This window comes from Molossus molossus, unplaced genomic scaffold, assembly GCF_014108415.1.
Source record: "Molossus molossus isolate mMolMol1 unplaced genomic scaffold, mMolMol1.p scaffold_m16_p_5, whole genome shotgun sequence".
NCBI classification, from domain to species: domain Eukaryota; kingdom Metazoa; phylum Chordata; class Mammalia; order Chiroptera; family Molossidae; genus Molossus; species Molossus molossus.
The window spans coordinates 3,001,619-3,027,907 of NW_023425388.1; the positions used below are offsets into that span (position 1 = coordinate 3,001,619).

The 26,289-nt window shown below is 44.1% G+C and overlaps 1 protein-coding gene across 4 annotated transcripts in view; it reads left to right on the plus strand.

Moving 5' to 3' along the window:
- ITSN1 (intersectin 1) overlaps positions 1-26,289 on the plus strand; it is a 194,583-nt gene that overhangs the window by 6,068 nt on the left and 162,226 nt on the right. The gene's annotated exons all lie outside the window — the stretch shown is intronic.

Below are 26,289 nucleotides of genomic sequence, written 5' to 3' on the forward strand. Positions count from 1 at the left end.
ATAGAAATTTGGTACATTTTCCAATTTTTAAAGAAAGTGTTTTGTTTTTGTTTTTTTAGAGAGAGGAAGGGAGAGGGAGAGAGACATTGAATGTGAGAGAGAAACATCTATCGGCTTCCTCCGGCACGACCCTCACTGGGGATCGAGCCTGCAACCTGGGCATGTGCCCTGACCAGGAATCGAACTGGGACTTCTCAGTCCATGGGACAAGACTCAATCCACTGAGCTACACCAGCTGGGCTTTTTTTAAATCCTCACCCAAGGACACTTTTTCATTGATTTTCATATAAAGTGGGAAGGGAGGGAGAGAGAGAGAAACATTGATGTGAGAGAGAAACATGAATCAGCTGCCTCCTGCATGCCCTCCTACTGGGGATCGAGCCCGAAACCCGGGCATATGTCCTGACTGGGAATCCAACCAGGACCTCTCAGTCCATGGGGCAAGGCTCAATCCATTGAGCCACACCAGCCAGGCTTGCTTGGCATCTTATGAGTATTTCTGTGTCTGTGTTGTCAGTGATAATAGTTTAGTAACTGCATATTCCGTTTATGGATCTATGATAATTTGACCAATTTATTTTTATTAGTCATTAGTTTCTCCCACCCCCATTATTATCAACAACTCTGCAGTGACTACCTGCCTGCATACATCTCTGCCCTGCATACACTTGTGAGATACTTCTCTTTAGAGAAGTTTCTAGAAGTGGATTTGCATGCTCAAAATGCTAAGGGCCCAAGCCGGTTTAGCCCAGTGGTTAGAGCATGGGCCTGTAGACTGAAGGGTCTCAGATTTGATTCCGGTCAAGGGCACGTACGTGGGTTGCATGTTTCCCTGGCCCTGACTGGGCTTGTGCGGGAGGCAACCAATTGATGTGCCTCTCTCTTTTTTTTTTTTTTATTTATCCTCACCCGAGGACATTTTTCGATATTTTGTTCAGCTAGAGTGGGAGGGGGAGAGAGAGAGAAACATAGACATGAAAGGGACACATCAAGTGATTGCCACCTACACAACTCAACCAGGGCCGGGAACAAACTGCAACCAAGGTACATGCCCTTGGCGGGAACCTTTGGTCCAAGTCTCTCTGGACCAAAGGCCGACGCTCAAACCACTGAGCCAAACGGCCAGGGCTGATGTGCCTCTCTCACATAGATGTTTCCCTCCCTCCCCTCCCTTTCACTCTCTAAAAAATCAGTGGAAAAATATCCTTGGGTGAGAATTAACAACCACACACACACACACAAAAACATGCTAAGTTTTAAGGGTTTTGATACATATTTTCAGTTTACCATTTAGAAAGGTTGTAGCAGTTTATACTCTTACAGTGATATATGAGAATTTGGTTTCTCTACCCCCTCTTTTTCTCAGAATGATTTAGCCAGTGACAAACCTAGTGAATTAGTTTTATTTTTAGGAAGAAGAATGGGCTGTTAATGTAACCTGTTTAGTAGTGTGATGTGGAAAGTCAGAAAATTCATACACCTGTAAAAGTGGCAGCTAACATTTATCAAGTCTTTTGGCAGTGAACTCACTTAGTCTTCATAAAACTCTCACGCTTTAGATGAACATACCTTGGAGACTAGGTGCCAGCAGTGAGGTCACTTAGAGAGCCAGCAGGTAGCCACCCAGATGTGTAACTCTAGGGCCCGAAACTCTTGGCCACAGTGCCGGGCTGCCTGTTTCCTGGGCATGCTTTGTAGGGATGGGGTACTTTTTACATTCCTGATGTCTGTTCTCGAATAACCTAGAGGTTCCCTGGTAAGTATTAATTTATAAATTAGGTAGGGTACAAATTTGTATCCCTCTTGTTTGAGGAGTTAGTTTCATAAGTTAGCTTACAAATCAGCCTCTCCTATTGTTTAGCATCCAACTCTCAGAGCAGCTTGTTACTGTCGTGGTTTTCCTGAAGTGCCCTTGGGTGGAAACAGGATTAGAGTCATAGGGAAGACTAGTGAAATGTGAAAGGCAGTCTGCTGGTGGTATGGACTTGCCTTGGAAACACAAGACTACATACAGAAGTGTGATTAGGGAGAGAGAGGGAGGCTGTCAAACATTTCTACGTTCCCCAGTTTGGAGATTTAAAGTGGGCTGTAGAAGTTCACTTCAGGAATTCCAAGGCCTCACTGTAGAGATATGTATGGAACCACTGGGAGATAATACTAAAAAGACTTGGTATTAAATAGTTGTTTATTAATAATAGATCATTTAAAAATTCTATTAATAAATGATGTTTGAATAGCATTAAAGTTTTGTTACTAATGTCTGTAGTCCTTTGGCAAGGTGCATTTTAAGCAAGTTCATCTATATGAATTCACCAATGCTCTTCTGGCCATTTTCTGCTAGAATTAATCATTGGCAGTTTACCTTACTAGCCTTTGCCCAGAGAGAGCATTGATGAGACTGTTTTGGCTTCAGCTCTCTGGCCTGAGTTGGTCTGGATGCCTAGTGAGGCAGGGCTAGGTGCTGAGTGTGTTTCAGTCCTAACAGAGTGGGGAGCCAGGAGTCCGGCTGAGGGATGTGAGGGAGTTTGGGATTCAGCTGAGTTTGTGAAAATTACAAGGTCATAGCAGTTGGTCACAGGTTGTTTTTTTTAATCCTTGGTGTCTAAAATTAAACAGCCTCTCCTTCATACAGGAAAGCAGTGCCTTTGATCCCCTGTTGCTTTGGTGAGCATTTGGACACGCATTTCTGTCAGTGATGGTTTTGTTTATCTTTGCATTTTGTCTGCAAGTCCTTGTGTGTAGAGGCGCGCTTGCAAGACGTGGGTGGATACAGCTCATGGGATGAAGGAAGTCACCTGGCTTTTAGTGCCATGCTTTACCCAACCTGGTTAAGGAGAACTGATTCATGTTTGTTTGTTTGTTTGTTTTTATTTATTTATTTTTATTTTTTATTTTTTTTCCTCACCCGAGGACTTTTTTCCATTTTTTGTACAGATAGAGTGGGAGGGAGAGAGAGGAAGAGAGAGGGAAACATCAATGTGAAAGGGACACATCGAGTGGCTGCCACCCACACGACCAACCAGGGCCGGGGACAAACTGCAACCGAGGTACGTGCCCTTAGCGGGAACCGAACCCGAGTCTCTCCAGACCGCAGGCGGACGCTCCAACCGCTGAGCCAAACCGGCCAGGGCTGTTTGTTTGTTTTTAATTTTATTTTATTGTTGACAGTATTACAGGTGTCTCCCATTTTCTCCCTTTTTGCCCTCCCCCACCCCAGGCCTTCCCCATGCTATTGTCTGTGTCCATGGGTTATGCATATATGCCTATCTGTTCTTTGGTTAATCTCTGCCTGTCCCCCCCCCACCCCCACCCCAGCCCCCTTCCCAGATCTGTTATTCCGGTCCATGCATCCATACCTCTGGACCTAGCTTGTTTGTCAGTTTTTGTTTTGTTCTTTAGATTCCACCTATAAGTGAGATCATGTGATATTTGTCTTTTTTCTAACTCTTATTTTGCTTAGCATATTAGTCTCCAGGTCCATTCATGCTAGACAGTGATTTTTATGATAAAAGCATAGAAACAAGGTGCCACAAGAGCCATTCATTTTGTGCATGCGTGTGCATTTGTAGGTATAGGGCTAATTACTTCTTTCCATGACGGATTTCCTGAGTAGTTTTATTGTTCTGACAAGAGCCGTGTGTTGTATTATAAGCCATTTTATAAACACAACCCCCTCATTCCTGTGCATTATATATGAGTCTGTTCATGGTGGATCCAGTGTTTTATAAAAGTCAACTCATTTCTGCTGTAAACTTGAAATGATTGATTTTAAAAACAAGTAATCTTTCAGTGTTTGGAATGATTGGAAACTCAACTGCTCCATTCTTTTTTTTTTTTTTTTTAATTTTTTTTCTTTGTTGATTTTAGAATGAGAGAGAGATAGAAACATCCATGAGAGAGAACATCTGTTGGCTGCCTCCTGCATGCCCCCCACTGGGGATAGGTCCCACAACCTGGGTGTGTACCCTGACCAGGAATTGAACCGAGAATTGAACCGGAGACCTTTTGGTGCATGGGTCGATGCTCAACCACTGAGCCACAATGGCTGGGCTCAACAGCTCCATTCTTGCAGGACTGGAGTGTAACATTTTGGTCATTGACATAAAAGCTATAAAGCTAGCAATGAGAGAAACCTTGCAAAATTAACCAAGTTTCAGTGAGCAGAAGACCCTTTCCTTTATTTCTCCCCTCTCACTTATAAATAATAATTATAAGTGGTATTAACTATAATTAAGGTTGCATAAATTCAGTAAATGACAATACATTTTCTTAGGTAGTACTGCTTATTTTCAGGCACTCATATGTAGTCACGGCCATTGTTTCCACATTCTTTTTTTTAAATTTTTTATCCTCACCGAGGACGTTTTTCCATTTTTTGTTCAGGTAGAGTGGGAGGGAGAGAGAGGAACAGAGAGAGAGAGAGAGAAACATCGATGTGAAAGGAACACATCGAGCGGCTGACACCTGCACAACCGACCAGGGCCGGGGACAAACTGCAACCGAGGTACATGCCCTTAGCGGGAACCGAACCCAGGTCTCTCAGGACCGCAGGCCGAGCTCTAACCGCTGAGCCAAACCGGCCAGGGCTGTTTCCACATTCTTTAAGTGAGAGAGAACTGGAGGGGGAGAGTCAGGAGAGGTGCCTGGGATGTAAGCTCCATGAGGGCAGGGAGTTTGTCTCTTTGTTCCCGCCTTTTCCCCAGGACTAGGACCAGACGAGTGCACAGTGGATACTCAGCTGTCATGTGTTGGCAGGTTGAATAAATTAGTGTTTGAGGACTTGATTGTCTGGAGGCCAGAGTCACGCAAGTGCAGTGAACACGGGATAAACAGTGAGGAATCAAGGAGGCGGCCTGGTGGATTTTACTGAGTGGAATCAGGAAGCTAATATGAGTTTTAAGCAGGGCAGTCTGTGATTTGCTTTTTTTTTAAGTCCTCACCTGAGGATATTTTTCCATTTATTTTCAGACAAAGTGGGAGGAGGAGAGAGAGAAAGAGAGAAACACTGATGTGAGAGAGACACATTGACTGGTTGCCTCCCGCACAACCCCAAGCAGGACCAGGGGACTGAACCGCAACTGAGGCACATGGCCTTGACTGGAATCGAACCTGTGACTCTTTGGTCCATGGGCCGATGCTCTAATCTCTGAGCCAGACCAGCCATGGCCATGATTTGCTTTTGTTTAGAAAGATCACTCTGGAGGCCATGTGGGAGTGGATTGGGGGAGAACCAGAGAGAAATGTTGAACTGACATCACTTTCAGATATCTGTGGACGTTAATATTTCTACAGAGCCTTACACTTTTTCTTTACGTCGAGGATAATATGACCTCCTCTTTGAGGTCTCAGAGATGGGGTGAGATGAATGGTGATTTGTATAAATGTTTTGAGTTTTTAAGGAAAAGAAAACCCCATAAATTATTATTATTTATCAAATAAAGTAAAACAGTATAGCTGGCTGATGTGGCTCAGTTGGCTGGGTGTTGTCCCTACACCAAGAGGTCACGGTTGGATTCCTGGTCAGGGCACATGCCCAGGTTTTGTGCTTGATCCCCTGTAGGGAGCCTGCAGGAGGCAGCTGATTGATGTTTCTCTCTTCATTGATGCTTCTCTCTCCCCTTCTCCCTTCCTCTCCCTGAAATAAATAAAAACATATTTAAAAAAAATAAAACAATGTAAAATAAAGATGATGAATTTAACTTTTTAAACATTAAATTAGTTGAGGTTATGAATAGGAGAGATTTCTTGTTTACATTTCTTGGTGAATGTAACATTAAATATATAGCAATGAATTTTGGCTGTTTTATGAATTGAGGGTCTATAAAAGATATTCACTTGGAGAAAGATCTAATTTGTAAAATGCTGCTCTTGTCTGTTCAATCTGGTGTTTTAATTAGTGTCCAGGGAGGAAGTACTGCAATAATTGTCACCTTAAATTACTTCCTTAGTTCAATTAGTTTTAAACCAGTTATCATCTGTCAGTGTTAGTTGTTTTGATCTCATTAGATGGAATGACATTTCGGTTGTGATTTGGTAATTTAAAAATATCTTACTACAAACGTAATGCATGTTTACTGAAGAAAAAAAATTGAAAATATAGATAAGGAAAGGACAAAAGCATACCCAGAATCTCACTGGTTAGCGATAAGGACTGTTCACACCCTCTGAGGGGTCATCCTGCTTAAATGACCCCAAAAGTTAGGGATGTGAAGGTGCTGAGTCTGGGAGACATGAAGGCAAGTCTGGGGCTCTGGGCACCTAAGATGGTCCCATGGGTGGGCCAGGCCAGTCAGCCCAGACATTTGTGGCTCTGGGAAGATGCATCCTAGTCTTACTGTACTTTCTAGTTCTTCAAAAGAAGCTGAAAATCTAGAAGTAAGGATTTAATAGGAACACTCTCAATTTCTGTGGGTCACAATTTTTATAAACACACTGGGGGCCAAAGTGCACCTGAGGAGTGAAGTCAGTCTCTACTGTCTTGCCAGTTTATAGCCTCAGGTACAGTTTTTGTAGCCTTTTTCATTTGATATAGTTAATATCTTTACAAGTTCTAATTGCACGCTGCCCTCCTGTGTTCCTCTGGTCGTGTGTACCTATCTCCTGTGCCCTTATTAGTATTGGGTAAAACCATCTCAAAAGGAAGAGAGAGAGAGAAACATCAATGTGAGAAAGACACATTGAGTAGCTGCCACCCACACGACCCCAAGCAGGTCCGGGGACAAACTGTAACCGAGGTTCCCTTAGTGGGAACCGAACCCGGGACTCTCTGGTCCGTGGGCCGACGCTCTAACCGCTGAGCCAAACCTGCCAGGGCAAGGATACTTTTCTATTAATTTTTAGATAGAGTGGAAGGGAGGGAAGAAGAGAGAGAGGGGGAGAAACATTACTGTGAGGGAGACACATGGATTGGTTCCCATGTGTAGTGGGGACAGAGAAAGGCGGTTTATAGATGGAGAGAATGAAGTGAGTCTCCATAGAGAAGCAGAGGGAACACTACCTGGGCCTCTAATAGCTTAAACCTTCTCTTCGGTCCTTTCTTGGGCAGGCTGCATTTCTACTGGGTCCTGTGAAACACTCCTATATTCTTCACATCACTCCTTCCTTCCTTGTGTTTTCCACGGAGGCTGGTTTCTGTTGTGATCTGTGTTCTCATTCTCAGCATTCTATTCTTTCTGTCATGCTACCTTGTCTCTCTTATTTCTTGATGATTGTCTGAGGAAGTTGTGAATTTATCATTATTTTCTCCACATAACAACAGCACCAGCAGTGGATAGGCAGAAGCACAGAGGCACACAATTTAATCTAATTTAGGTAATCACAGTTTTCTTGGAAAGGCATTTTGCAGATGTGGGTGCCGCCCCTGACCTCGCTTATACAGTTTAGATCTCTAGCTGAGGACAAACAGGAAGGAAGAGACTGTGAATTTACTTACAAATGTCCTAGAATTTTAGTGGTATTTCCCTTCACATAAATAAAATATTTTGACGTCTTATAAAAAATGATACCAAAGGCATTTACAGTGTACAGTGTTGTGTGCGTCTTGTGTGGGGTGAATGTGAGGTTCATTCAAGTGTGCCCTGTTCAAGCAGCTGACACCAGACTTTTAACTTGAGTTTCTAAATATCAAGAAATTGAATTGCAGTATGGTTTACCTGGGGCTAGGCTTCTTCTCGGATTAGTTTTTTGTCTCATGGCAGCGTCAGAAAACGTCAGTGCTGAGTTTGAGTGGTCTGCTATCCTCAGGACTCGGGTGGGGCGGGGTGAGGACGAAGGTGAGAGGGAGGGGAGGCAGGGCTGCAGCGCGAGGAGGACAGGGCCCAGTGCCACGGCCTCCCGCGCTCCTGCTGTTTGTCTGAACTCTCCATTGCACGTGGGGAAGCACAGCTTGTCTTCAGGAAAGTGGAAATGTGTTCACTCACATACCTGTGAAGTCCAGGGGTTCTGGTTGGCCTGGCTTGATCACATGCCTGCACCAGCCCCCCTGACCATGGGATTGCCGAACTCTTCTTGGCTGTCCTGGCCTTTGGGTCCACCTTTTGATCAGTTGCTGAGGGCAGGACCTAAATTCCTGGAATTAAGAGAAGGAAAGTGGGATCGATTACAAGAAGGAAGAATTCTGGCAGGCAAAACACATGTCCAGCACACTCCTCATGCCCACTGCTCGTATGGGTAGGGGCTGATAGTGACCTCTTTTTACAAATGACATCCTTTAATAAAACAATACAAAGATACCGAAGCAACCAAAAACTATGAAGTTTCTCCTCAGTGAAGTTTATTTAAAAAAATTTTTTTTTAAATCCTCACCTGAGAATATTTTTCCATTGATTTTCAGACAGGGAGGGAGGGAGAGGGAGGGAGGGAGAGAGAGGGAGAGAAACAGAGAAACATTGATTGGTTGCCTCATACAAGACCCTGACCAGGGCTGGGGATAAACCGCAACCAAGGTACATGCCCCTGACTGGAATCGAACCTGAGACTCTTTGGCCCGCTGGCTGATGCTGTAACCACTGAGCCAAACTGGCCAGGGTGCATTGGCCTATTTTTAAAATTTTTGGTCTAAGAGGACACACCTGGAAAGCTGGGAGAGCTTATGATATCTTGAAGAATGTCTTGTCCTGATTTAAAAAAAAAAATTTTTTTTATTATCGATTTTACAGAGAGAGGAAGTGAGAGAGAGAGAGAGAGAGAGAGAGAGAGAGAGAGAAACATAGATGAAAGAGAACATCGATGGGCCGCCTCCTGCATGCCCCCTGCTGGGGATCAGGCCCACAACCTGGGCATGTGCCCTGACTGGGAACCAAACCAGCGACTTCTTGGTGCAGGGTCGATGCTCAACCCCTGAGCCACACCGGCTGGACTGATTTCTTAAATTATGTATCTGTGGCGCAATTTATTTCACACATTCTGATTACAACAGTTCCCTCCAGAAACTCTAGTTCCTGGATCTTCTTCCTTTTATCTCACATTGTCAGTTTCCTCCTAGTTCATTTCCTCCCATCTGCAGCTGGGACCTCAGAGATGGTCAGCTCTTTCCTTGTTCTGCTGTCCTGTCGTTTCTACCCTGCGGGCCTCCTTCGCTGCACCAGCTCAGCTGTCTGCGTTCTGTGTCCTATGTTTGTGCTGCTAACAACTGAAGAAAACCATGCAAACGTGGACTTTTATCCTTAGCTATTTAGTTGGGTTGTGTTACATATTCCTCTTCAGTTTTCTTTTTTTTTTTATTAATTTTTTTAGAGAGAGAGGAAGGGAGAGAGAGATAGAAACCTCCATGTGAGAGAGAAACAAAACATCCTTTGGCTGCCTCCTACACGCCCCTTACTGAGGATTGAGCCTGCAACTCTGGCATGTGCCCTTACCTGGAATTGAACCCAGACCTCTTAGTCCATGGGATGACGCTCAGTGCACTGAGCCATACCGGCCCAGCCCTCCTCAGCTTTCTTTCCCTCCCTCCCAGACATTGAACGAAATTTGCCCCACTCCTCAAACCTCCCACAGTCAGAGGCATCCGGACCGTGGCTCTCGGGAGTGTCTGCCTCCTGTTGGGGCTGCTGCTCACTTCCCAGGTGGTGCTTGTAAGTGTCTTATTCTTACTTACCCTTTGCTTCTTGAGATAAGAGGAAAAGGAAGAGATGTGTCCTCTTCCCCTGGTTCTAGGTACTATCCTTTTCTGTGTCCCCTGAGACTTGATTGCCATTCTCTTCGGCTCTGTCCCTTCAGCTGTGTCACAGCTATATCCTGCTTGACTGCTGTGTGCAGTAGGAACAAAGACAGTAGTGAGGTCCCTGTCCTCACTTTAGATTTTACTGGGACAGATATGTACTCCTGCCCCATCACATAACTAAAGATCCCAGCTGTTTTAAGTGCTATGAAGAAATCAGTCAAGAGAACCTAATCTAGTTCTAGAGTCCAGGGAAGGTGTGACATTTACTTGGATTCTGAAGTATGGATAGGAGTTAATCAAGGAAGGGAAAGAAGTTTTCTAGGCTGAGGGGCCGGCATTCAAGCAGGGCCTGGGGCATATTTGAGAAGAAAGCCACTGTGGCTGCCATGAGGAAATTAGAGAGGGAGGTAAATTCAGGCCATGCAGAGCCTTGTAGGCATGTAAGAAATGGTTTGGGTTCATCTAAAAGCCCCAATATGAAGTATGCTCATTCTCGGTCCTCCGTGTCTTCTGTGTCCTCTTGTCCTCTGCTCCTTCCTTCACATTCGCTCATGTTTGTCTCACTTGACACTGTGCTCCCTTGAACTGTTGGCACCTCACCTCTTCCTCTAATAGCTGTTTTTTGAAAGAGCAGCCTGTGTGGCTGTCTGCTCCTGTTACCTGTGGCAGTCTAGTTCGGAGGCAGGATAGTAAGAAGCTAGGAAAATTCCTTGGCCAGTGGCATGGGGAAACTGAAACAGATAGCTGAATAAAGTGGTCAAGCAATTTACAGCCAGATCATAAATCTCAAGGTCTTACCTTACACATTCCAGACTGGGCTGGGCAGACCCGCTGAGGCAGACCCACAGTGACATTCTTTGAAGGTGAAACTGACCAAAGAATGACCTGTATGGTCATTGTGATTCATCAGCATATTAAAGGACACACCTGGAAAGCTGATAATTATTCTATTGAGATCCTCCCCCTGAGACCTCCCCTAAAATTCCCACCTTTAGAACACAGATAAAAACCCTAAGACAAAGGACCCAGTGCATGCTTGCTCTCTAGAGCACACCCAAACCTTCTTTCTTCAGGTTTGTCTTTGCTTTCTTTCTGCTAAGCTCTAAGGTTCTGTACAACACTTGCAACCAGGGGAGCAGCGGGCAGCGGCAGCTTGTCCCAGGCTCATGCCCTGAACCTGTCTCCAAGGGCCCTTCTATTGCCTTTGTAACTTGTTTCTAAGTCCATGCAGCCTAGCTGGTTCACTTCTGCCTCTGTGACTGTTTCCAAAAGAACAAGGCAGCTCACTGAGCAGCCTGCTCGATTCTTCTCTTTGAGTATACTTTTGCCTTGTATGCTAAATCAACTTTCTCTTGCGCTAGAGTTCTTGGCTCTGAATTCTTTCTTTGCTGAACTCAAGAACCAAGAGCTGACATCTCTGGTAACAGTTCTGTGTCTGCCCCTCCATTGATTCCTATACACAAATCCACACATTTGTTTCTTGACCTTTTTGTGACATTCAGCACATTCTTCTTTAGAAACACTTGACTTTGTTGGCTTTCTGTGCCTTATACTTTTGTATCTTCTCCGCTCTTATATTTAGGACTTCTCAGTCTCCATGGAGGAATCCGGCTTCTTAAGTGTTGCAGTCCCTAGAGCTGTTTTTTGTGCCTTCTTTTGACCCCACACTGTCTTCCAGGACAGTCATCTCCACTCAGAGTTCTAGCTACCATGAATGAATCCTATTGTCTTCGCATACCTGACGTGCTGTCCTTCTCCTGAGTTCTAACCTGTTATCTAAGTACCTGCTATATTCCTTGGGCTCTTCAGAGCCGGTGTGTCTAAAACGTAGCTCACCTACCACCGTTCTTCTAAACCAGCCTCTCTGCCTGCATTTCCATTTTGGCGAATGATTGTGTTATCTACCCTTTTGTTTATTCTTTCAGCAGTTATTTATTGAATACCTACTATATATCAGTAATTATGTTAGATGCTCTGAGGTTTAATTAAAAAGATACATAGCTGGGCCCAGGCTCAGTGGATTGAGTTTCGTCCCATGGACTGAGAGGTCCCAGTTTGATTCCCGGTCAGGGCACATGCCCGGGTTGCGGCTTGATCCTCGGTGGGGGTGTGCAGGGGGCAGCTCTCTCTCTCTTTCTCTCTCTCTCTCTCCCTTAAAAAATCTATAAAAACATATTAAAATATGTATATATATGTATATATATAGTTTGTTTTTTGTCTCTGGTTTCTGACACAGAGCCCCTAAATGCTTTGGAATTTCCTGAGTAGTAGGAGTGTCTTTGTTATTCATTTGAACCCCTTTAGACCTTTTCTAAGTTTAATAAGGCTGATGAAGTGACTTTTACCTCCCTCCCCCAACTCACCACCACCTGGGAAGAGGGACTGGACACTGAGTTCAGTCACATGGCTAATGATTTACTCAATCATGCCTACCTGATGAAACTCCATAGAAAAATCCTAGAATAGTTCTGGCCGGTTTTGCTCAGTGGTTAGAGTGTCAGCCCACAGACCAAAGAGTCTCTAGCTCGATTCCGGTCAAGGGCGTGTACCTGGGTTGCAGTTCGTCCCCATACCTGGTCGAGGTCGTGCAGGAAGCAGCCAGACAATGTGACCCTCTCAAGTCGATGTTTCTGTCTCTCTCCCTCCCTCCTACTCTTTCTGAAGATGAATAAAATATATCCTCAGGTGAGGATTAAAAAATAAATAAATTTTAAAAATCCTAGGACAGTGAGGTTTGGAGAGCTTCTGGTTTGGCGGCCATTTAGATATATGGAAAGGTGGCACCAATATTCTTCGGGAGACGCAAGGCCAGAGCGCTGAACCTTTCCTCTCCCATACGTTGCCCTGTGAGTCTCTTTCGTTTGGTTGTTCCCAAGTTGTATCCTTTATAATAAAACTGTTATCACTAGTGTAGCACTTTCCTGAGTTCTGAGTTACTTCTAATGAATTATTGAACCTGGGGGGGCGGTTGTGGGATGCCTCCAATTTGTAGTCTGCCTGGCAGAAGTGCTGGTACCTTGGGGATACTCAGGACTTGTGGCTGACATCAGGTGGGACTGCGACCTTCCTATCTGGAGTCTGCATTAACTCCAGGTAGTTAGTGTCACTGGTTGGCATCAGAGAACTGTTGCCAGAGCTCACACTCTGACTGTGGACTAGATATCTGTATGTGGTCTATGACGGACCACATGTACAACAGCTAGACGTTGCCGTCGCCTGGTGACGGCGTGCCCAGTGCCGTGTGTGGCCATGCTGCTGTCAGGACCCCGTGCGCTGCCGTGGGCTGTGTGACAGCACAGCACGCACAGACCCACAGAACCGCCGCTGGACGAGGACTGAACGGCGGCTACTGGGTGGGTGCTCACTGTCCGTTATCGTCAGCGTGGACTCTCCGCTCCGTGAAAACACGAGTTTGCTGTGAACAGAAGCCGTGTTGCCCGGGCCCAGCCTCCACCCTCTCGTGGTCACGCGTCTCGACAGCGCGTGGTGTCTTGTGCTTCATCGAGTCTCACGTTCGTACAGTCACGTGCTGTGCAGCCTGTGGCCTGGAAGCCGTAGACTAACCGTCCCGCCGAGGTGTCGTGGGCTGTGCCATCCAGGTGTGTGGAAGTCACCCTGTGATGTTTGCACGACGGGGGCTCGCCGAGCGACCGTTTCTCAGGACGGAGCCCGTGGTCAGCGGCCATGACTGTATAGGATGGACTCAGTCTCCATCCATAAGCCAGACAGGTGGACAGGCAGTGCCAGCCTAGCCATGCTGGCCTGGGCTCTCTCCAGTTCTGGAACGGTTGCTGTATTCTGTCAGTTCTGCCTCTGAAATATCTTTCCTTTTTTTTTTTTAATCCTCACCTGAGGACATTTTTCCATTTTTTGTTCAGGTAGAGCGGAAGGGAGAGAGAGGAACAGAGAGAGAGAGAGAGAGAAACATCGATGTGAAGGGACACATCGAGTGGCTGCCACCTGCATGACCAACCAGGGCCGGGGACAAACTGCAACCGAGGTACGTGCCCTTAGCGGGAACCGAACCCGGGTCTCTCAGGACCGCAGGCCGACGCTCTAACCGCTGAGCTGAGCCAAACCGGCCAGGGTTATTTATTTTTATTTTTATTTTGAGAATATGTTTGTTTGTTTTGTTAACCCTCACTGGAGGATATTTTTCCATTGATTTTTAGAGAGGGTGGAAGGGAGGGAGGGAGAGAGAGAGAGCATCTATATGAAAGAGACACGTCAGTTGGTTGCTTCCTGCACGTGCCCGGCTGGAAAGGTGCTGAACAGGTTGGGTGCCGACCAGGGCTGGGGATCAAACCTCCAACCCGGGGATGTGCCCTTGACCAGGAATGGAACCCGAGACCCTTCGCTGTACGATGAAGGAAGCAGGAGTCTTTTAGTAGCATTTTCAGAAAATCGTGGTTATTCTTTGATAGTATATGATAATTTGAACTGGTGTTTTCTTAAGGGTTACTTACAATGTGGAGTCTGAAATCACATTAGTGAACTTTTCCTGGTCTGTTACGATAAAAATCTATTAAACCAGTTTGCAATTTGAATGGCTATTTTATCCCATGTGTTTTTAACATGTATTGGTTGGTTATTGGGAAAATAATGGTTCGCTGAGTTATGTAGATCTTCCAAATATTGATACATTTGATTAAACAATGTCACAAAATCATATTTGTTAATACCGCCACCTATCTTATTAGAAAATTTTTGAGCGCAGCCAGTGTTGCTCAGTGGTTGAGCATTGACCCATGGACCAAGAGGTCTCCAGTTCGATTCCTGGTCAGGACACATGCCCAGGTTGTGGGCTCGATCCCCAGTTGGAGACATGCAGGAAGCAGCCGATCAGTGTGTCTCTCACATCGATGTTTCTATCTCTCTCTCCCTATGCCTTCCTCTCTCTTTAAAAATCAATTATAAAAGAAAATTCTTGAATATTGGGAAGCTCTATAGCTCACAATGGCTGTTATAACGTTTCCAAATTTCTAATTTTTATTTAATAGCTCAAACTTTATCATTATGATCCAATACTATGAGTTGTTTTTCTTTTTTCTTTTCTTTTTTTATCCTCACCCGAGGACATTTTTCCATTTTTTGTTCAGGTAGAATGGGAGGGAGAGAGAGGAACAGAGAGAGAGAGAAACATCAATATGAAAGGAACACATCGAGTGGCTGCCACCCGCATGACCGACCAGGGCCGGGGACAAACTGCAACCGAGGCACGTGCCTTTAGCGGGAATTGAACCCCAGGTCTCTCTGGACCACAGGCTGACGCTCTAACCGCTGAGCCAAACTGGCCAGGGCATGAGTTGTTTTTCTTGACGCAGCAGGTTCGCTTCATTTATAAACTCAAGTCTGAATAACCATAGTTTTTCAGATGCTGTTCTGCCAAATAAAAATTGTGTTCTGTGAACGAAGCAGCGAGTTCAGCGTGCAGCCCATTTACACACGTGTTTCCTGGAGACGTCAGTCATTGTCGGTGTACCATGGCAGTGCTCATGACTACTTCCCTTTAGTCACAGACAGTAAGCACATGTACTCAAGAGCTGAGATTTAGTGAAGTCATACTTTTTGATGACTCATCAAGGACATTCTGAAGTGAAACTTTTTTTTAATGAGTATGTGGCAGTGAAGAATCCAGTGCCCACCTGTACAGTTCAGTGCCACTGCTAAGGTGGCAGCAGTTTTACCCGCCCTTGTTTTTGTATCAGTGCCAATATAAACACAATGAAAGGGAAAATGATGTCTGAATATGACTTTGATAATAATTTTGACCTTCCAGACCCCCTGAAAGAGTCTTGGGAACTCTGGGGGTCCAAAGGTCACACTGAGAATTGCTGCCTTGCAGGTTAAAATCGAAATTGTTATGCAGTGTAAAGACTGCTTTGTGTGCTATCCCAGTCTGTCTAGTTTCGTCCTCTTCCATCTCTATCTCACCTTTCCCGACTCCAGTCACCTGCACCTCAGAAAGTGGTCCTTTTGTCTCATGCACTTAACCTTCATGTTTCATTGCCCTCAGCCTAGATGTTCCTTCACCCTCTTCCTCTGCCTCCCCAATGTGTCTTCCTCTTCTAAGCCAGACTGATGTCACTGAGGCAGAAGCTCCTGCCTTGGCTATTAGTCACTTTCTCTGGATTTCAACCTCCCTCTCAAGCTTTTGACTCTGCCCATCTATTTACTAGGTCTCTCTGATCTATAATTCTTATTGTCATAATCCTGCCATAGCAGGAACGTGTTTTACAGCCCTCTTGTGACTTAAACTGACTCATGCTGGTGTTTTGTGTGTTGAAACTTTTTAGCCTGAGTAATGGAAACGTTTGAACAGTTAGGTAGGGGGCTAGATTTGGGAGCCTTCTGCTCAAACAGAAATGGCGTTATAGTTCGGTCTAGTCCAAGGAATCAACTGATTTCCCTTCATTACTATATGAATGATACCCATTTTCCTAGTCAGAACTCTCCTTGTATTGTCTGGCTTCTGGATTATCTGAAGCTGTTCATCAGATTAGTGACCATTAGGGAAGTTGTGCTTAGTTTATGTCAAGTGTGCTTCAGAGTGACTTCTGGTGTTATTGGGTCCACACCCCTCAATCACCCTGCACTGGCACAGGAATGTTGGAGTGGAGTACTTGTGTGAGGCTCTTTCACGTACCCCATCTATAGTTTGTTTTCCACAAGTCTGAGACAGGTGGGAAATGCCCTGTGTTACAGACGAGAAGACAGCCCCTCATACTTCTACACGTGTAGTAATGAAAGCATTGCCAATGGCGTAGTGGGTAGCTGAACGTAAATAAAAACAGTTGTTGCGTTACCACAAAGGAAATTGGAACACCATAACATAAAACGACATCTGGCAAAAATGAGCATTTATTAGGTAGGCACATTTCAGGGCTTTAGTCTACCTTTTGATTCTGGAAGAATCAGGAATTGTTTGTAAAAGACTTCTAGAGATGGCCTGAAGTTTCTTCAGATTCTGAGGTCCCATGAATCTGGGCCATTACATTCGGCAGTTATGCCTGTAATTAGTGCTCGGAAATAATATTGTTCATATTGGTTTTATTATGAAATATATTACCTTTTAGATTTTTTCTCAAGTTTGTGATTCAGTTTACAAAGCCATCAACCAATATATAAGTTACTGTAAATTATGGGTTTGAGTTAGATGGGCCTTCAGGCCCTGGCTTTGGTGGTAACTGTAAGCTCTTATTATTGCAGTCAGTATGCAACCCAGATGCTCTTGGAAATGAACTGCTGAGTCAGAATATCCTGAACTCAGGATTTTTTGGTCAGATTCAAAAATCTTAGCAAAGATCTAAATTGGAATGATAAAATGACACCCATCTGGTTTTGGGCTTACTTGTTTTTGACATTCCTAAACCCGATTAGAGAGGCAAGTTCCAGAATCAAGAATTACTTAAAAGATTTGTGCAGACAGTGGGGGTTGGAACTTGAAAGTGACATAACAAAATGTAGCTATGAGCATTTTCTAAAAAGTCCTCAGTTAGGCAACCAGGCTAAGTTTATTCTTAAAATTATTTTTCTTTATTGATTTTAGAAAGAGAGGAAAGGAGAGCGAGAGAGAGAACATTGATTGGCTGCCTCCTGCATGCCTCCCACTGGGGATTGGGTCCACAACCTGTGCATGTGCCCTGACCAGGAATCGAAGTGGCAACCCCTTGGTGCATGGGTCAATGCTCAACCACTGAGCCACAATGGCCAGGCCAAAGTTTATTATTATTAATACTATCGTTTTATCCTGAGGATATATTTTTATTTATTTGAGAGAGAGAGAGAAACATTGATGTGAGAGAGAAACATCGATTGGTTGTCTACTGTATGTGCCCGAACCTGAAACCTAAGGTATGTGCCCTAACTGGGAATCGGACTCGTAACCTTTCGTTGCACAGGATGACGCTCCATTCACCTGAGCCACCCTGCCAGGGCTCAAGGTTTCTTATTATTTCATGATTGAGAGGCATTATAGCCAAGGGATTGAGAGCACAAATTCTGGAGCCAGACTGCTCAGCTGCTGGTTGTGTAGCCACAAGCCACCTCATGAACTTTCTTGTACCTCTGTTTCCTCAGCTGTAAAATGAGGTGGATTACAGTTCTTCCCTGGTAGGGTTGCTGTGAGGATGTTGAGGCACCTAGCACAGTGTTTCACTAAATGGTATGCATTTGATAAGAAATTACTTTATCATTGACTGATCTAATTCTGCATTTATAATTTAAGACAAAAATGAATGTGGTATTATATAGTCTTGTTGCCATTGATTCCATGATCTCTCACTTCTCAGTCGCTATTTCCATCATCTGGAAGGTTAGCATTTATCTTTAAACTTGGTAGCGAGGGGAGGACTGGATTCATGCTAGGTTTAAATTCCATCCACTTATAAAAATAATTGTACATCCGACAATAAAAGTAAAGAACCCAATTAAAAACAATGAGCCAAAGACATGAATAGGCATTTCTCTGGAGAAGACTTACAAATGTCCAGTAAGCACCTGAAAAAGATGTTCAGTGTATTTAGGCATCAGAGAAATGGCAATCAAAAGTATGAGATGCCACTGCTTGAATAAAATGGATCACAGTTCTTCTCTCATAGATCTAGAAAAGGTATAAAATGAAAGCCATGGAGTCTTTATACCTGTTCTGTCTGTAGTGCAGAGGTTCTCAAAATGTGGTTAGGAGCCTCTGTGGGTCATTGCGACCCTTCAAAGAGTCTTCAAGTTCAGATTGTTATTTCTCTTTTTTTAAATCCTCACTCAGGGGTATTTTTCCATTTATATTCAGACAGAATGGGAGGGAGGGAGAGTGAAACATCCATGTGAGAGAGAGACACTGATTGGTTGCATCCCACATGATCGCAGCCAAGGTACATGCCCTTGACTGGAATCAAACTCGAGACTCTGGTCCATCAGCCAACGCTCTAACCACTGAGCAAAACAGCCAGGGCCTCTCTTTTACTCTCATTCTCTGTAAGTTACAGTGTAGTTTTCTAGTGGCTACATGACACTTGGTGACATCCTGTTGATGGCTAATGGTTTATGTGCTTGTATTTATCTGTTTTTTAAGAATTTTCTAAGGTAAACTCTTTTGGGTCCTCAGTAATTTTTTAGTATAGAAGAGTTTTGAGGCCAGAATGTTAGAAAACCAATGTTTTAGTGAAAGTGTTATGTGCTCATAATAATAAAAAAAGGTATGACTTGCCTGTATTACATATTTTTGAAAGTAGAGGAAAAATAAATTATAAGCCAAATGATGTTTGGGGGTCATTTTATGTCTTTACTGCCCAGAGGTTATTAGATTGGGAGCCATGGTGTTCTTGTCAGTGCAGATAATGGTGATGGGGGTCTTTGGATTAAAATAATCAAATAAAAGACACCAGCCTTTCTAAGAAGGTCACTTTGCCTTGGTGTGGGCTTTGCCAGGAGGAGTAAGCCAGCTTGGCTGGAGGGGGGGGGTCAGGATGGAGGTTGCCAAGAGACCTGCTAAAGCATGTGCCCTTCTCCCTCCAGATTCCTCTTCCTACTGTCAGTCTTGCTTCCCCAGGTCCGTCCCTTTCTACAAGGTCCACTCGAGGTAAAGTGGAAAGCAGGGATGTGGCCCAGGGATGTCCACGGAATTGGTGTGAAGCCGAGGCTCTACTGGTGTTCAAATTGGGCATTACAGTACTTTTCCATCTGTACTGTCAGTGAAAGCTTTTCCCTCCAGGGATTTTCTTTGCTGCGTGGCTGTATCTGTCCTGTGCTGGGCTGCAGGGGGCAGGCCCAGCCCCTCCCAGTGGCGCAGGAGAGTGCAGAGGCTGCCTGGAGTCCCAGCAGAAACGTGTGACAGAGCAGCAGGTGGTCCCTCTGTCTTGCTCCTGTGAATGCCTCTGATTTAAAAGGTTTGTGAAACGGAATCCTTAGAAAAATAGTGTGGCATCCTCAAAATGCTGACTGAAGGGGGCCTTGCAGGGGGCAAAGGAGTAAGGTACTCTTACCCCCTCCCTTCCCGTGAGCTCCTTTCCAGCCCCCGTGGCCCGGCAAGGAATCCAGTGTTCCCGACCCTTGTCCGAACATTCTGGCTTGTTTACATGTATCAGAAGCAGGGAGAGAAGACGGCATCTGAAACTATTATCGTGTCTGCATGGAAAGGGGCTATTTGTGCCAGTATTTTTTTTTTAAGCTTTTATATTTGTGGGTTTATTTTCTACTTACATTTTTATTATGCAAAATAACATGTTTATAATATTAAAATCTCTCTGAATGGCTTTTTATTTACTCAGCTGCCCAAGTCAAAAGCTTGTAACTTACCCTGGATTCCTTCCGCTCCCTTTCACCCACTTGTAATCAGGCTCTATTGATCTGGGTTAGTTCTCAAAGTTCCCTCCCTCTGCTCAGCTCCTGCTGCAGGCTCGCCAGCCAGTTGCCCTCCTTCCATATATTTTTCTACTAGCGCAGCGGTTTTCACACTTTTTTATCTTAGGACACCTCCGTACACTTAAAATTTATTGAGGACCCCCCAACGAGCTTTTTGTATATGTAGGTTCTTTATTGATATTACCATATTAAAATTAAAACTGAGAAATTACTTATTTTAAACTTTTTATTAATTCATGAAAAATGAGTTATAAACTCAGAAGGTCGCATAGCTTTTGAATGAGAAGAACTGTCCAAACACAGACTTGCGGTGAGGCACATGGCGCTGTTTTGCATTTAGGCAGGTCTCTTGCAGGGCAGCCTGCTGTCGGGCTGTGTCCGGGGCTGTGCCCGTGTCCGTGCCCGTGCCCGTGTCCTCCTCACACAGCTCCGCCTGGGAGACCCGGCGCTCCCTGGTTGGAGTGCCCTGTGTTCTCGTGGGATTAAATTCATCAGTCATTTCAAAAAGATCGCTGGAGTGATCTCACTTTTTTTTATAGAGAAGAAATCAAACTATTTGTATGTTGGAGCTGGGTCTTGAGGACAGCAGGAGACAGAGTGAGGTGCTCACTGCAGATGCAGTGGATGCAATGCAGACAGATGGGGAGTGGCAGCAACAAGGATGTCGCAGCGAGTGACACCAGTTTCTCCATCGTGGGAACACATTTTAGTAAAATTCAAAACAATGTTGCCCTGGCCAGTTTGCTCAGTGGTTAGAGCGTCGGCCTGCAGACCAAAGAGTCTCAGGTTCAATGCTGGTCAAGGGCACATACCTTGGTTGCGGTTTGGACCCTGGCCCTGGTCTGGGTCGTGTGGGAGGCAACCAATCAATGTGTCTCTCTCACATTGATGTTTCTCTCTCTTTCTCTCTCCCTCCTCCTTTCCCTCCCTCCCTTCCTACCACTATATCTGAAGATAAATAGAAAAATATCCTTGGGTGAGGATTAAAAAAAAAACTTACATAATAAAAATTTCAAAACAGAAGAAGAATCGCCTGTAATCTCTACATCCAATATAAACAGTACTGATATTTTATGTTTATCTTGCCTTTTTTGTCACTTTTCTCTTGTAGATAATTTTTCCCATAAAAAAAAAAAGGGATCATTTATAAACTACTTGTTTTACCTGGCTTGATTCTACTTGATTTTACCTAATTCACATCTCTCTTTTTTTTTTTTGTCATCACAAAATCATTTTTATTCTTCATCCGATTGTAAAATTAGCACAGTCTCATGTTACATGTAAAGAAATGTGTACTCATGTCTCCTTTTAACATTAAAAGTGGTGTTAATATGAGGAAAGAACCTGATATGGGGTGGGGAGAGCTAGTAGCCCAGAACAAGTGGTCACCCTCAGTTTTCTTGTCTCTATCAAGCACTAGAGATAATGTCTGTCTAGCTTCTGCCCTGGGGCGGAGGGAGAGCCCTACCCGGCCTCTGCTCATCTCCAGGTGGGCCGCAGGTGTCTGGGGGAGGAAGGGTGTCTTAGACTCCTGGCTCTAGCTTGATCATCAATCCATTAAATGACTGGGATGTTTTCTTGTGTTGGACTGTGAGTAAACTTAATTTCACTACTATCATGGTTATGCCTTCATCACAGATAAATACGATTAATTATAGCATCAAACTTCAATATATCTTGCCCCAAATAGGATCATTTGTTAGTTGAAATATACTTCTGATGCTTTTTAGCACATTTGATTGTTGTATTATGTCCAGATATGGCTTGAATATTGCAAGTACTCAGGAGTCTGAGGGATTGCTTGTGCAGCCTTGCCTTTGACGTGTGTGATGAAGTAGGCTTGCCTTTAGTGTTTTCCTTGCGGAAGCCAGGTCTGTTTACCTCAAAGTCTGGAAGTCTTGAAGTGATGTCTGGAGGACTCACTGACACCTTTAAGACATCTGTGCAGGTTTGGTTTTCTTTCAATGTTGATCCTTGTTTTTCTCTATCCCAATTTTGTGTTCAGCTGTTAAGATTCGAGATTTAGTTGCTCAGTCTCCTTGAACGATTTAATGTGTTCCGGTGGGAATTTTGAAAAATATAGTTTGAAAAATGATTTGACTGTTTTTAGGAGTTTTGGATTCCGAAAGCCTAGAGCATAGGCTGAAAGAGGGGTTCTCAAACTTGAGCATGCCTCAGAATTGCCTAGAGGATTATGGTAAAACATTATTTGTAGGACCTCTCTCACCCCTCATTAGCTAGGGCTGGGGGGGAGGGGCCCACATTTTGCATTTCTGACAAAGCTCCCTGATTATATGGTGCTGCAGGTCCTAGAATCAATCTGGGACCCAGCCTGTTTCAGGAGAATCCCTTTGTGCTTCCCCAAGACATTAGAATTAGGAAAAAAACTAGTGTTACAAGTGAAGAGAAGGAAAAAAGGCATAAACTTTGAAAGTACTGGGTGATCCTGGCAGTAGTCATTAGAATTAAGATAACAAAAGAGAACTGGAGATAGTTAATTTTAAAAAGTTTATTTTACCTTTTTAAAACTAAGAGTAATGCATATCTATAATGGAAAGTGTCTTAAATACAGAAATTTTTATATTCCAGAAGACAGGAAAAATTTTCCCGAATTGTATTTTACCACTTGGAGATATTGTTTGTTAAATTTTTGGTACTTTTCATTTAGAATGTCTTTTATGCATAGGAACCCCCCCCCCCCCCCCCCCGTGAAGTTTTTATTATCAAGCAATGTAGGCCCAGTAGAATGAAAGAAAAAGATCATAAAAGACACTCTCTCTCCAAACTCAACTGCTGTTAACTTCCTTGCACTTTATCTCTTTATGTGAATATACCTATTGACATATATTATCCTGACCATGTATGTGGTTTTGTAATCTGATTTTTTAAAAAATGTTTTTGTTTTTGTTTTATCCTCACCTGAGGACATTTTTCCATTTTTTGTTCAGAAAGAGTGGGAGGGAGAGAGAGGAAGGGAAAGAGAGAGAAACATCGACGTGAAAGGGACACATCGAGTGCCTGCCACCCGCACAACCCAACCAGGGTTCCGGGGACAAACTGCAACCGAGGTACATGCCCTTAGCGGGAACCGAACCCGGGTCTCTCTGGACTGCAGGCCAACGCTCTAACCGCTGAGCCAAACCAGCCAGGGCTAAAAAATATGTTTTTATTGATTTTTTTTTTTTTAAATCCTCACCCGAGGACATTTTTCCATATTTTGTTCAGATAGAGTCGGAGGGAGGGAGGGAGGGAGGGGGGAGAGAGAGAGAGAGAGAGAGAGAGAGAGAGAGAGAGAGAAACATCAACGTGAAAGGGACACATTGAGTGGCTGCCACCCGCACGACCAACCAGGGCTGGGGGCAAAGTGCAATTGAGGTATGTGCCCTTAGCGGGAACCGAACCCGGTCTCTCTGGACCTCAGGCCGACGCTCCAACCTCTGAGCCAAACTGACCAGGGCTTTTTTTTTTTTAGAGGAAGAAAGAGAGAGAGAAGATAGAAACATCGAAACATTGTGCTTTCTGCACACCCCCGACTGGGGATTGAGCCCGCAACCCAGGCATGTGCCCTGACCAGGACCTCCCAGTCCATGGGAGGACGCTCAATCCACTAAGCCAAACCAGCAGGCTGTATGTAATCTGATTGTATATGCAATATCTTTTCATGTCATTAGATGTAATTCTGAAGCACCTTTTTAAGGTACAGAGTATCCTAATCTAAAAAACATTGTTTGTACCTGAATCTTTCCCAAAAACCCATGATTCCCCCACCCTTAGGATGAATTCTCTGAAGTAGACTTGGTAGGACAGAGAACATGTAAAATCTAAGGCTATTAATATATTTTATCCAAGTGTCTCCAGAAAGGGCTTAGTAATTGCTGCCCAGGCTCCAACTCTATGATCATTGCCATTTTAATATTTGCTAGCTTGGTAGGTGAAAAATAGTATCTCCTTGTTTTAATTCAGTTCTTTTGCTGATTAGAAGCTTAGCACTTCTTTTCATGTGTTAATTGCTCATTTATATTTCTTTGAATTTCTGCTCTTATCCTTGTCAGTTTTCTTTTTTCTCAATTTATGTGAGCTTGCATTTAGGGATCTTAATATCTTATGTCATAAACTTCAGAAATGTATTCCCAACTTTTCATTGTCTTTTAAATATTAGTTGTATCTTGCCCTGGCCAGTTTGGCTCAGCGGTTAGAGCGTCGACCTGCGGTCCTGAGAGACGCAGGTTCGGTTCTTGCTAAGGGCACTTACCTCCGTTGCAGTTTGTCCCCAGCCCCAGTTGGGGTCGTGCAGGAGGCAGCCACTCGATATGTCCCTTTCACATCGATATTTCTCTCTCTCTTCTTCCCACTCTATCTGAACAAAAATGGAAAAATGTCCTTGGGTGAGGATTAAAAAATAAATTACTTGTATCTTTCTTTTATTTATTTATTCTTAAAGAGAGAATGAAAGGGAGGGAGGGGGGAGAGAGAGAAACATCGATGTGAATGAACCTGCAACCCAGGTACATCCCCTTGACCAGGAATTGAACCTGTGACTCTTTGGTCCTCGGGCCGAGGCTCTAACCGCTGAGCCAAACCAGCCAGGCTGTATGTTTTATAGAATTATTTAAGGCCTCCCCCTTTCCCCATCCACTATTTTTTTTTTTTTATCCTTACCCAAGGACATTTTTTGTTTAGACAGAGTTGGAGGGAGAGAGAGAGAGAGAAACATTGATGTGAAAGAGACACATCGAGTAGCTGCCACCCGCATGACCAACCAGGGCTGGGAACAAACTGCAACCGAGGTACGTGCCCTTAGTGGGAACCGAACCCGGGTCTCTCCCAACCGCAGGCTGATGCTCTAACCGCTGAGCCAAACCGGCCAGGGCCCCCATCCACTATTATTTGTCATTTTTAAGGGTTTCTGCCCATGATGTACAATGAGAAATTCCTCTCTTCAAGACTTTCTAAATATCAACCCGCATTTTCTTGTAGCATACTTTTGTTGTTTCATTTTTTCACTAAGTTCTTGAAATTATCTGTAATTTATTTTGGTATGAGCAAATAAATGTATTCTAGCATGAGCAAATACTATTTTCATTTTCTTAAAATGTAATTATTTGGTCACATGCAAACATTAGGCACATTTAGGTGGCAAGTTGGAGATAATCATGAAGTTTCACACTGCTCTGAGGAGCACTGGGAATTCTGAGAAGCTTTCAGGGGTTTGCCATGTGAATAAGGGGGAAGGAAGGCAGAACTGGGCAAGTATACCATGTTTTCAGCTCCACCTTCTCCCAAGAACTACAGACTTAGATGGTCAGCTGGGCACCTACTAGACAGATCTTCTCGGGCACCCAATAATCTTCTGTTCCAAATGAATATGGTCAGAACAGATGCTTAATGCCATCCCTACTTCCAGCTGCACACCCCAGACCTTTCCATCTTAGTAAATGGTGCCATTAGCCACCATTGCACAGGCCACAAACTTTATAGCTGTCCTGGATCCCTTCTCTTTTTTACCCCTTGTGTATGAACTCTACTGTTGAGTTCTGTAGGCTTTCTGTCCAAAATATATCTCAACTCTGCATCTCATCATTTAGTCCAGGCTGCCACTGTCTCACGTGAGTGCATGTCTGCCATGGTTTCCTGCTGGTTTCTGTATTCCATTCTGCCTGCCTGGAATCTTCCACACGTAGCTTCCATAGTGTGAATCAGATCATGTTATTCCCTTGCTTAGAACCTTTCAGACTTCCCATTACACTCAAAATCCAAGGCTCACTTGAAGAGATCCTGTGCTCTTGGCCTCTTCTGCCTCGCCAGTTTCCTCTCCTCCTGTACGTCCCTGGTTTACTTTGCACCGGCTGACTGGCCTCTTTCTATTCCTTGTGCAGGTCTTTTCCTTCTTCTTATTGCTTTTTTCTTTTTTAATCCTCACCCAAGGATATGTTTATTGATTTTAGAGAGAGGTTGGGGGAGAAACTTTGATGTGAGAGAAACATTGATCAGTTGCCTCCCATATGCACCCTGACTGGGGATCAGACCTCCAGCCTAGGTATGTGCACTGACTGGGAATCCTACCCACAACTTTTCGGTGTACGGGACGATGCTCCAGCCAAATGGGCCACCTGGCCAAGGCTCAGCAGCCTATTATTTAAAAGATATAATATTTTTTTTGCATTTTACTGTTTCTGAAGCAAATACCTTATTATTTATTAATACAATTTATTTTTATTATTGAAAGTATTACAGATGCCTCTCCTTTTTCCCCCCATTGACTCCCTCCT